Source organism: Xenopus laevis, chromosome 1S (assembly GCF_017654675.1).
Source record: "Xenopus laevis strain J_2021 chromosome 1S, Xenopus_laevis_v10.1, whole genome shotgun sequence".
Lineage (NCBI taxonomy): Eukaryota > Metazoa > Chordata > Amphibia > Anura > Pipidae > Xenopus > Xenopus laevis.
Genome location: NC_054372.1, coordinates 116,489,406 through 116,501,301, shown reverse-complemented (window position 1 = coordinate 116,501,301; position 11,896 = coordinate 116,489,406).

The following is an 11,896-nucleotide window of genomic DNA, read 5'->3' as shown; positions in this document are numbered from 1 at the left end:
ATTAGCTGGAACACAGATATCTTGAGCTGCCATTCGCCGGGATCCAGAGTGTTGCGACTGAGGTAATCCGCCTGCCAATTCTGCAGACCTGGAATGTAAATGGCAGTGAGATTTGTGGAATGGGACTCCGACCAATTGATAATCTTGGCTATCTCTCGCATAGCAGCTGCACTTCTTGTACCCCCTTGTTTGTTGAGGTACGCCACTGCTGTGCAGTTGTCGGATTGAACTCGAACATGTGATGCTTGTAGAAGTGGTGACCAGTGAATTAGAGCATTGAAGATCGCTCTGATCTCCAAAATATTTATGTGGAGATTCCGCTCCCGTTGGTTCCAAAGGCCTTGGCAAGATCTGTGTTGCCATGATGCTCCCCAGCCGAGGAGACTGGCATCCGTGGAGATTACCACCAGAGCCAGGAGATGCCATGGCTTGCCTTTGGTTAGGTTGTCGTTCCTGGACCACCTGCTGAGGCTGTCCCGAACCGCCACCGATAAATGTATCTGCTGTGATAGATTCTGGTGATCTTTGTTCCACTGTCTGAGGAACTCTCTTTGCAAAGGTCGCATGTGGAATTTTGCGAATGGCACCGCGTCTATGGTCGAAGCCATTAAACCCAAAAGTTGAAGAACCGAATATGCTGAAGCTGTCTGGGATGGCAAGGAACGGATGATTGATTGGATATGCAGAACTTTGTCCGGTGGAAGGAAAAGACTTTGGAGGGTAGAATTGACTACCATGCCAAGGAAAGGGAGATTTTGAGTTGGAGTCAGAATACTTTTTCGAAAATTTATGATCCAGCCGTGGCGAGTAAGATGCTGAAGACATAACTGTGTCGCCAAATGAGCCTTTGGGCTCGATTCTGCAAAAATTAGGATATCGTCCAGGTATGGATAGATGCGGACGCCCAGAGCGTGAATCGTTGCCACCAGTGCTCCCAGAATTTTCGTAAAGACTCTTGGTGCCGAGGTCAACCCGAAGGGCATGGCTTGGAATTGAAAGTGTTGGTGGTTGAGGAAAAACCTGAGGTATTTGTAGTGATCTGGGTGAATCGGGATATGAAGATAGGCATCTTTCAGATCCACTTTTGTCATGAACGCACCTGGTGGAATGGCTGTTTTGAATGGCTATTTTGAACTTCTGGTATTTGACTGTCTTGTTGAGTGGATGAAGGTTTAAAACCGGGCGGAAACCACCGTCTCTTTTTGGGACTAAAAAAAGATTTGAATAAAAACCTTGGAATTGTTCCCTTTGGGGAACTAAGGAAATCACTCCCTTTTCCTGGAGGTCTAACAGAATGGAAGTGGTGGCCGTCGCTTTGACAGGGTCTGAAGGTGTTTTTGAAGGTACAAACCTGAAGGCTGGAGGGAAACGAGTGAAAAAGATTCGGAGGCCTGAAGCAATTATATTGAGTACCCAGGTGTCCGAAATGGAGGCTTGCCATACTGTTGCAAACTGTTGGAGTCTGCCTCCCACCTTTAAGGAATCGTTTCCTACTGAGTCAGGAGTCCTGACTCTTGGAAGGACCCCCTTTCCTAGTATTCTTTTGTTGTGACTGCCACGGTTTGAACTTCTTGTAATCTGACTGCCTACTGTTAGAGGTTGAGCGACCTCTGTTAGATTGACGCGAGTAGGATCCCCAAGATCTGTGATGGTAGTTACGCTTGTGTATAATTTTGTTGGGTCTTTTACCCTGTGGGAGGAACGCGCCCTTTCCACCTGTTACTTCTGCAATGATTTGTTTAAGCTCTGAGCCAAACAACTGGGTTCCTTCAAACTTAAGTGATACCAATCTGTGTTTGGAAGCAGTATCTCCCGACCATTGTCGAAGCCAAAGAGCACGTCTTGCCATGATGGATGCTGCAGATGCTCTAGTGGTTAACTTAGTTACATCTAGTGAGGCCTCGCTGAGGAAGGAAAGAGCGATAGACAGTTTATCTATCGTAGCCGCCATGTCTGACTGTTTGACAAGGGGGGATTTCTTAAGCTCTTGGCACCAAAACTTGGCTGTGCGTGCCACGCTGACAGAAGCTGATGCTGAGCGTAAAACTGCTGCTGAGTGAATAAAATCCCTCTTGAGAGCCGACTCCATCTTCTTGTCCATAGGGTCGCGGAAAGAGCCTGCATCTTCCGCTGGTAGTGTAGTGTTCCGTGATAAACGAACTATAGCCGAATCTACCTTAGGCGATTTGTCTGCAAATTGCTTGAACTCATCTGCCACAGGATATTTCGGATAAAATTTTTGCGGAACAGTGTTACGTCTGTCTGGCTCAGACCATTCATTTGAGATAATTTGGGTAACAGATCTGCTAGTGGGAAATGCCCTGGATTTCTTGTGGGTGTTACCCAAAACCTTGTCTATTTTTGAAACAGGTAAAGGTGTGTCCTTAATTTCAAGGGTATCACAAAGGTACTTAAGAAGTAATTTGATATCATCAGGTTGTTTAGAGGAATTTGTCTCTTCAGAAGCCGATGATTCTGTATCAGAGGAGCCACTGCCAATAGAGTCGGATTCTGAACCCGAATTAGAATTAGACTGTGAAGAATCAGAAAGGTTAATCCGAGGAAGTCTAGTCTTAGGTCTAGACCTAGTTGGAATTGGTAAGTGGCCAGCCACAGCCTGCTGGACTGACGATTGGATATGTGATTGTAACCATCCAAAGAATTGTGAAAATTGTTGATTTGTAGCAGTAGAAGCTGGAGAAAATTCTTGTGGTACAGACTGTGAATGAGAAGAATGAGCAGGGCTGGCTGCCGGGCCCGGCGAATTTGGTGTAGGAGGGTCCTGACTAGTATGGACTGTGGCAATAGCAGATATTGGCATTGGAGGATGTAAACCATCGTCAGACTCTGCTGAATGGGTAGATTTTGATATCTTGTGGAGGACAGGAGGGGAAGGAGAGGTATGTAATGCTTCCTTCTTTTTCCCCCTCTTTTTAGTTGGTCTGGAAGGCCTTTTATGGGTTTCAGAAAAGTCCTCAAGTAAGTCAAAAAGCTCTTTAGAATGTGCCATGATGATAGATTGGACAAACAGAGCTACTACAGATTGTTTCCCGTGTGACTCAATAAGAATTTAGCCCCAAAATCAGTGAAAACGAGCGCACTTATCTGTGCTGCGTGTATCCAGCCTGTCTCGCTCCTGATGACGTCACCGCAATGCGCGGTAAACCTTGGCGCGTCCTGGAAGAGAGGCGCGGCGGAAGTGACGTCAGGAGCAGGAGGCGGCCTAGGACTGGCGGCCGCGACTCACTATGCGGCTCACAATGCGGCTCTAAGAGCAGCCGTGCGCATGGATAGATGTAGGATGGTAGGGGAAACCGCCGGTCATCCTGAATGCGCCTATAATACACACGGGGGTAAGGAGCTCGCACATCTCGGCCAATATAGGGTGAGAGAGGGCTCACAAAAGGTGATATAACGCTGCTCAGAGAGGAGCGGAGCACACAACCAAGGGGCTCAGTAATAATGGAAAGGAACAAGGAGCACACAATAAAGGAAAGGGGCTCACCTGAATAGATGTGTAGAGGAAGGGCTCAATACACTACAAGCACACTACCATATAAGGGGGCTCAATAGCGTAGAGCGCACAATTAAAAAAGGAAAATAAAATAATAAATGTGGAGAGGAAGAATGATGTGTCCACCTCCGAGCAGGACAAACAAAAAACTGAGGTTGGAAGGAGACACAGGAAGAGGAGGAGTCTAAGATTTCATTAATTGTTTGTCCTGCCTCCAGAGAGGAGAACTTAACCCCAGTCGTCCTGCACTGACAGGTAGGGCCGTATGCATAAAAGCAGGATCAAGCTGCAGCAGCACATTCACTTCTCACAAGTCTCAGTGATCACATAGAAATTAATGTGCAGCAGCTGCAGGGAAGTAAATCACAGTCTAGGAGTCCAGTCCACCTTTAGTTTCTGAGAGAGTGACAGAAGTTTAGTGGGTAACGGAGAGAGAACAGAGAGTTTTAAAAACTCACGGAGGCTGCTGGCTGCTGCAGTGGGAATGGGGAGGCGGGTTGGAGAGGTCGAATCCCAGTCGGCAGCAGTATTCTCAAGTGCTGCTGCGACGTTCTGCTTCTCTTCCGGCTCCCTCTCTGGCACTGCAGGTAGACTTCCTATTCACTGCTGGCCACTTCCACTGCACCGACTGGGGAGGGGGGTGGTGCGAAATGCTGCAGCCTAGTTTGGACACCCCTGCCCTAAATGATCCTGGCTGGTTGCACATACTGAGGAAGCAGGCCCCTGCCGGGCCCCCTGTACCTCTGGGCCCCCCTGCGACTGCGGGGTCTGCTTCCTCGGTAGTTACGCCACTGCCCACTGAAATTTCTAAGAGCAGCAGGAGGAGGAGGAGGCATTTACCCAGCTGCCCTTTTTCTCAGTGCTAGGCTGCAGACTTAGGCCCTGGAGGACCATGATTGGTTAAAGTGCATAGTAATACAACATTCAGTTGCCCTTTAAAGCTTGGACTTTCAGTTTTGAAAGGGAAGGAGAAGGAGGACGTTCTGGTGATGCCCGCTGAAAAATCTAACACCAGCAGGAGGAGGAGGCATTTACCCTGCTACCCTTTTGCTCAGTGCTAGGCTGCAGACTTAGGCCCTGGTGAACCATGATTGGTTAAAGTGTATAATAATGTTCAAAAGATGTTATTTAAAACCACATATTTGTTTCCGCTGCATCTTACATTGTAAAACAGATGTGTCAGTGTTCACCCGCACTTGCAACAGTCGGCTCCGACCAGCGTTGCTTCTCCGTCACGTGTTTCCTTTCCGGGTGCCTGGTGATGAAGTCGATGCTTGCTCCTTGCTTTGCCTCATGCGTTTCGTTGGTGACCTGAGGAAGTCTTGCCAAAAGTAGCTCCTTCTCCTTTGCTTTCCAAATTGAAAGTACGCAAAATGTCTGTCTATGCTACTAAAATGGCCGCTGGATGACTTCCTATTGGATAAAAATATCCAGTAACAATGGAAAAGGAACGTTCATTTACATTTCACAATTTTTTCGTGAAAACCTATACGAGTACATTGTACGATTAATACTGAAAAAATTCTGACTTTACAGACCGCAAATCTGAAAAAAAGTATGATAAATACAATTTCATTGGGAATATTGATAAATAACCTACAATTCAGGGGGGAGGGAAGTTAGAATTGGGTTCATTCGGAATAAAACATGAGATACATTCTGATCTTAGTAAATAACCCCCTTAATCATAGGCTCCATATTTATTTTTAGTTATCCGCTCCCTATGCTGAGGCCTCAGGGCAGTGCACCTGGGCCACTCCCCCTATGGGGTGATCTACTTTATGGAGACCTTTTTTGAAGTTTTATTACATAGGTTTAAATAAAACTAGCAGTCATAGGAGGAACCATAATGGATTGTAAGACCTCTAGTAGACTGTTTTTTGTATGTAGCAGTGGATTTGTTATTGAACCTATAATTTAACTTAAATCCAAAGCTCAAAATGCATGCAGTCTACAGAAAACTCATTAATGGAAAAGAAAAGCAGAAAAAAGACTTCAAAGGCTTCAAAAAATACATGTACTGCACCCAATAAAGTATGAGATGTGGCTTGGCATTCCCTAGTGATACTATATAAATGAGCCCCAATGACTAAAATGTATGCAGTTTTCTGTTTACATTTTTTTAAAGTGAATATGGGCTTGATAATAAATGAGTATGCACCACCACAGTCAAAGTAATTGCTTTTTCCTCTTCTAATTGCTGCTACAGTGATAGTTAACATTGTTTTGGGATTGTTGTGGCCCTTTGTGTTTATTTGTGTCCAGGTTAAGGAAATTGAATCCTTGCTGTTCCTTGCTACGTATTTCTCAAATTCAAATTATTTTGGTTATACAGTGAGTTCACTTTCTCTGTAACAAAAATCTGCATCAAGGGCAACATGAAAGGTGTCCTTTTATGATATCGCTTGTGCCAATATCTATGGCCCTTAGTGTATGATACTTGAACATTGAAATTGCTTGGAAATAGACATTAGTAAATAGTTGGTTGCATGCTGGGGTCCTCTAATGACCAAGTAGAGGTATAGCCTCAAAAATTCACAAAAATCTTACAAGTATGCTGATTTAGAATAAAAATAGTGTTTATTAATCCATATTAAAAAGTATCAAAAAGTCCCCACATGGCCCAACGCATTTCATGCTTACCTAGCACTTAGTCATAGGCAATTTCCAATATATCACATCCTTTCTTGTGCTTAAATACCATCTTTGATAGACCCTCCCATTATTAAAACCAATCACTGTCTAATACATATGTTGTATATAACATCAATTAGAGCCTGGGCCATTGGCTTGTTCATTTAGAAACACTTAGTATTTGTATAATAGATAATCCATGTTACGGGGAACAAATATAATATCAATGACAGTTACTTTATCTGAACAAATAATAAATATACTTATACATAGCACGTAACATCAAAGGTAAAATTTAAGCCTAGTGGCAACCTGGTCTGCAAATAAAAAATCCAATAAACTTCTCTTCTGTGCAGTTTAGTCAAAGTATCCCCTCCTGGGATTCCAGTCTTAATTTGTTCAATCCCATGTATAGAATTTTTTTTTAGATCACTGTTATTTCATTCACTAAAATGCCTAGTGACATTGGTTTTGCTGCTATACTTAGTGTTGCTGATTTGATTAAAGTGTTTCCTTGTTTGTTCCTCAAGGGACCTTGTAGTGCAACCTACATATTGTTTTTTACATTTAGTACAAGTGATTAAATAGATTACTCCTTTGCTGCAAAAATTGATATATTGTTTTATCTTGTACACTACATGGGTTACTGTAGAACTAAATTCTTGAGATGTCTTCAAGTATTTGCATTTGTTATGCAGCGATTACTGGCGCATCTAAAGCATCCTGTATATTTCCAAAACTCACTGTGTTTCTTTTTTTCTCCTTAAATAGACTGGGGGACAATAAGTCATCAAGGGTATGCGCTCGTCGTGCCGCCCCACTCACTCCTGGGCCCAATGCCTCCAGGAAATCCCTATCCGTATAACAGTCTTTTTATACTGTTTGCTATATCTTGTAATAAAAAGTATTTTCTCATTATAATTTGACCTCTGTTTTTTTCTTTTTTGGGGCTAGCAAGATATCTCTATCTGTGTTTGCTGCCTTATAGTAAGCTTTCTTAATGATGTCCCTCCAATAGCCTCTCTCCTTAAACCGATTATTCATGTCGTCTGCCGAAGTTCTGAATTCACTTAGGGGTAGATTTATCAAGGGTCGAAGTGAATTTGAGGGAATTTTAGAAATAAAAAAATGTGAAATTCAAAGTAATTTTTTGGATACTTCGACCATCGAATAGGATACTACGACTTCGAATTTACTTCGAATTCAAAGTAAAATAGTTTGAATATTCGATAACCGAAGTACTGTCTCTTTAAAAAAACTTTGACTTCAATAGTTCGCCAAATTAAACCTGCCGAAGTGCTATGTTCAGGGCCGGAACTAGGGGTAGGCAGAAGAGGGGGGCAAACATGTGGGGGGCACTGGGCAGGTTCCTGTTCAAAAGTTTTCTGCCTACCCCTTAGTCTGGCTCGTTCGCTCCCCTGATGCTTGATGCTCTCCCCCTCCGTCACCCCCTCGTCACGCCCCTGCCTTTCACTTGCTTTAAAGGAGATGTAAAGGTTTATTTTAAGAATCATATCTATAACATTAGTGTCCACCATACTGTAGCATTCAGTAGCTTAAAATGTAACAAAGCGCTACCTTCCTGTCTGTCTGCTGTCTAGGGACCACACTTCTCCTGGGCTTACTGGTAACAGGCGCCATTTTTAAAATGATTCTCAACGAGCTGCCGACACTGCCCACAACTATATGTAGGAGGAAGCAGATGGTGCGGATGCACGATGACTTTGTAATGTGAGCGCGCACCATGCAGGAAACATGCTCAGTCTGTGCTACTCCTAAGTACACAGAATGTGGCTTCTTTTGGATACTGGCTGAATGAGGGGTCAAGGCTGAGGGAAGAGATCAAGGCTAAGATGTGAAGGCTGAGTAAGGGGACAGGGGAGATCTGAATGAAATATGCTGCCAGTACAGAGAATAAGGTGACAGGAGGGGGTAGATCTAAGTGATATATGCGGCCAGTACTGAGGAGTGAATAGAAACTTATCGGAAGAAACATACCAGGAGAAGCCGCATTCCATGTGCTGAGGACTGAGAGGGGATAGAGGAAATCATTAAAGTAGGAAAGGTGAAGGGGGAGATCATAGCAAGATAAATAGAAAAAGAAGGTTTATTTATTCTTTAATCTCCCCCTACAACACTTACGAGTGCGCGCTTACATGGCGGAGGGCAGGGGTAGCCGACCGGGTGCCTAGGGTGCTCTGTCGGCTTGGCCCGGCCCTGGCTATGTTAGCCTATGGGGACCTTCTAATGCATTTTTTTAAGTCTTTACACATCAAAGTAAAATCGTTCGATCGTATGCTAAAATCGTTCAAATCGTTGGCCAAATTCGGTGAAAAATCCTTCGACTTCGATATTCGAAGTTGAAGTATTTTAATGCGATGGTGGAATGTCGAAGTATTTTTTACTTCGAACTTCGACCCTTGATAAATCTGCCCCTAATTGTCGAGCAGTTCCTTCTTAATTGAAGGTACTGACCAATTGGAATTCCAGCTATTTGGCGTCTCGGGTGACACGAGTGGGCATGTAGTAAAGTTTTGCCACTACAAGGCTGTGTTTGATACAATTTTAATGTTTAGGTATTAGACAAAGTACTTAATTATATTATGATTAAAGAGTAGCTTATATTTGCATGTAAACTGTCTAAACACTATGGGATATCAGTGTTCCATCTGTTCCATCAGATTACTTCAGTCTTTTTATTTGGTGCACGTGTTGAAAAATTAAAGGGGAACGTCACATAAATATAACTTGGGCTTTTTGAAATGTAAACATAATTTTAAGCAACTTTGCAATATACATCAATTAAAAAATATGTAGACTTTTCATGATTTTTTTAATGGTTTCTGACAGTTTCCCAAGCCTAGCCCCCTGCTCTTCTGCTGATCTGTCTGACAACTTTGCTGAGCTGGCTGACTACTGTTACTTTGTATCAACAGCCAGCTGTCCTTAGCCTGCATCCTCCAAACCTCACAATTATCTGCACACATGATTTCAATAAGGAACAGAACATCGCAATGCATTGTGGGTTATGTAGTTCCGGCATGCTGCCTGTAAGCTGTGGAGAAGTTGTTACAATTTGTAACATCAGTGTTTAGTCCCTCCTTCCCTGCCAGGATTTCAAATGATGCAGAAAGAGAAGAACTGTTAACCAGCTGGATTGCAGCATAGAAAATGACATTTATAGATAGATAATGTGCTCCAGGCCGCTGCTTTGATACTGATCTCATTATGACTGAAGAAGAACAGCTTTTAGTGGAGTTACTCATTGATAACTCCAGATTCAGTAGGAGATACATTGCTTTGATATTTCATTGATTAGTTCAGAAAAGCAATTTAATATCACTATTACAACTAAAGTTCTGTTGGAAAAATAATTTATGTGCACAATTTTAGGTTCCTGACAATCCCACAAAACTATTAAAAATGTAGCGTACCAAATGCTGAATGGGTTAAGGCAGATATATCTTTGGTATGGGACGTGTTATCCAGAATGCTCGGGACCTTGGGTTTTCCGGATAACGGATTTTTCCGTAATTTGGATCTTCATGCCTGTAGTCTACTAGAAAGCCATGTAAACATTAAATAAACCCAATAGATAATTCTTTGGACAGGTACCTTCTGCGACCTGGCTCCACCAAAGGAGCTATATCGCAAAATTATAGATTCCTTCAGGACATCATTGACTATGACTGTTTACCCACAGGACCCAAACAGTGGACAATAGACATACCAGACTTGAGAATGGAAGATGTCTTCAAGATGTATAAAAGGCTATGGTTTACCTTACCCTCGAGCATTTATAGAGAAATGTTTCTTAACTTATTGCATAGAACCTACCTGACCCCAGACGTACTTTTCAAAATGCATAGACGAGAGAATAGTGATTGTCCGAAATGTGGGCAAACCAAAGCCAACCTCATACATTGTTTATGGGCATGTCCCTTCATTCGAAGGTTTTGGAATCAGATAAGGGACTATGCAACAAGACACCTGGTTAACTATATCCCACTTTCAGCTGCATGGGCACTCTGGGGAATAATCCCCGACACCCATACCAGAGTTACACGGGGTGCACGGAGATTACTACTAATTATATCTGCAGTAGCAAAGAAAACGATCCTTCAGGTCTGGATATTGAATACACCGCCCACTGTCAAAATATTTCTGGAGAAATTAGTCAGAGTTTTTTATATGGACTGGGTAGAATCATCTTTAAATAAAAACACAATAGTTCAACGATTTTTCGAAACGTGGGAGACGTTTATTGACATCATTCCACAGGCAGTAAAGGTTAGGTTGCAAGAATGCTTCCAACACACAGAATGGTACTCCTTGAGAATTATAAGTGGAGATCCTCCTATTAGCTTGTGACGAACTTCCAAGACGTGGGTAGATGGCACCTCCGGCACTGTGACACTTAGCACTTCTGAGACATAGAGACAAACATAGAGAACTGGTACTGGTCATCACTTACACATTGGTTGTTAAAATGGTTTATATGTTATATATGTTGATCAGTTAATGAATAAATGCAGAGACCATTCGTATGGCTTCATGTCATACACTAATGCCTACATCTCCATTTCTACTTGACGTTTTGGTGACTTTAACTGTACAAGATAGTAACTACCATCAATGTCAATGCATACTGCTTCATGTATTTATATTTGTCATATGACAATGTTATTCCCTTCACCTGCATTATGCCAACTGTTGTAGAGGAACTATTATTGTGCACTTTCGAAGATGTAGAAACTGTATCTAACTTTTGCTCGAATAAAAATTGTTTTCTTAAAAAAAAAAAATAAACCCAATAGGCTGGTTTTGATTCCAATAAGGATTAATTATACAAGTTACTGTTTTATTATTACCGAGAAAAAGGAAATGATTTTAAAAATTTTGGATTATTTGGATAAAATATTGTCTATGGGAGATGGCCTTTCCGTAATTCTGAGGTTTCTGGATAACGGGTTTCCAGATAATGGATCCCATACATATAGTTTAATTTAACTGCACTATCTCTCTTACCACTGGTGTAAAGTCCATGGCCTAGCACCCTGCTGCAGCCCTTTTAATACAATGGTTTGTGTGTGAGGTGGTGAGCCTAAGGCTGACAGAGTAAATTTTGTGAGATTATGCAGTGGGCAAGGTATAAATTACAGTTCTCCTGTGATCTTCTACCTTTCTCAAGCACAGACCAAACCTGACTACTACATTTTACCTTTCAGTGCATTTGCCATTAGAACCTGGCCACATTCATTGCATTCATATCAGGTATGCAAATAGCACCCACCAGAGCTGAATTTACATTTTTTATCCAGTGCAATGAACACAATTTTATTGGCACCTGTTTCAAGCAGTTCGGGGCAAATTTACTAAAGGGCGAAGTGGCTTAGGCTGGCAACAATTTGGCCAATTTACTAACGGTCGCTGGCGTAATTTCACTAGCGAAGGTGATAGACTCTGTCGCAACTTCGCACTCTAACGCCAGGCAAATTTTCGCTCTGGCGAAAGAGTGTTACTACGCAAATCCACTAAGTTTTTGATTATACTGACGGTTACCTCTATCACCAGACTTGCCTTCGCCACCTCAGACCAGGCAAAGTGCAATAGAGTAGATAGAACTTGCTTGAAATTTTGTTGAAAATTTTTCTAAGTCGCTTTTTTTCAGGGTGATAGCCTGCAAAAGTGTGGTTTTTTTTAGGGTACCCTGCTTCCCCCCTACATTTCCTTACATATGGCACATAA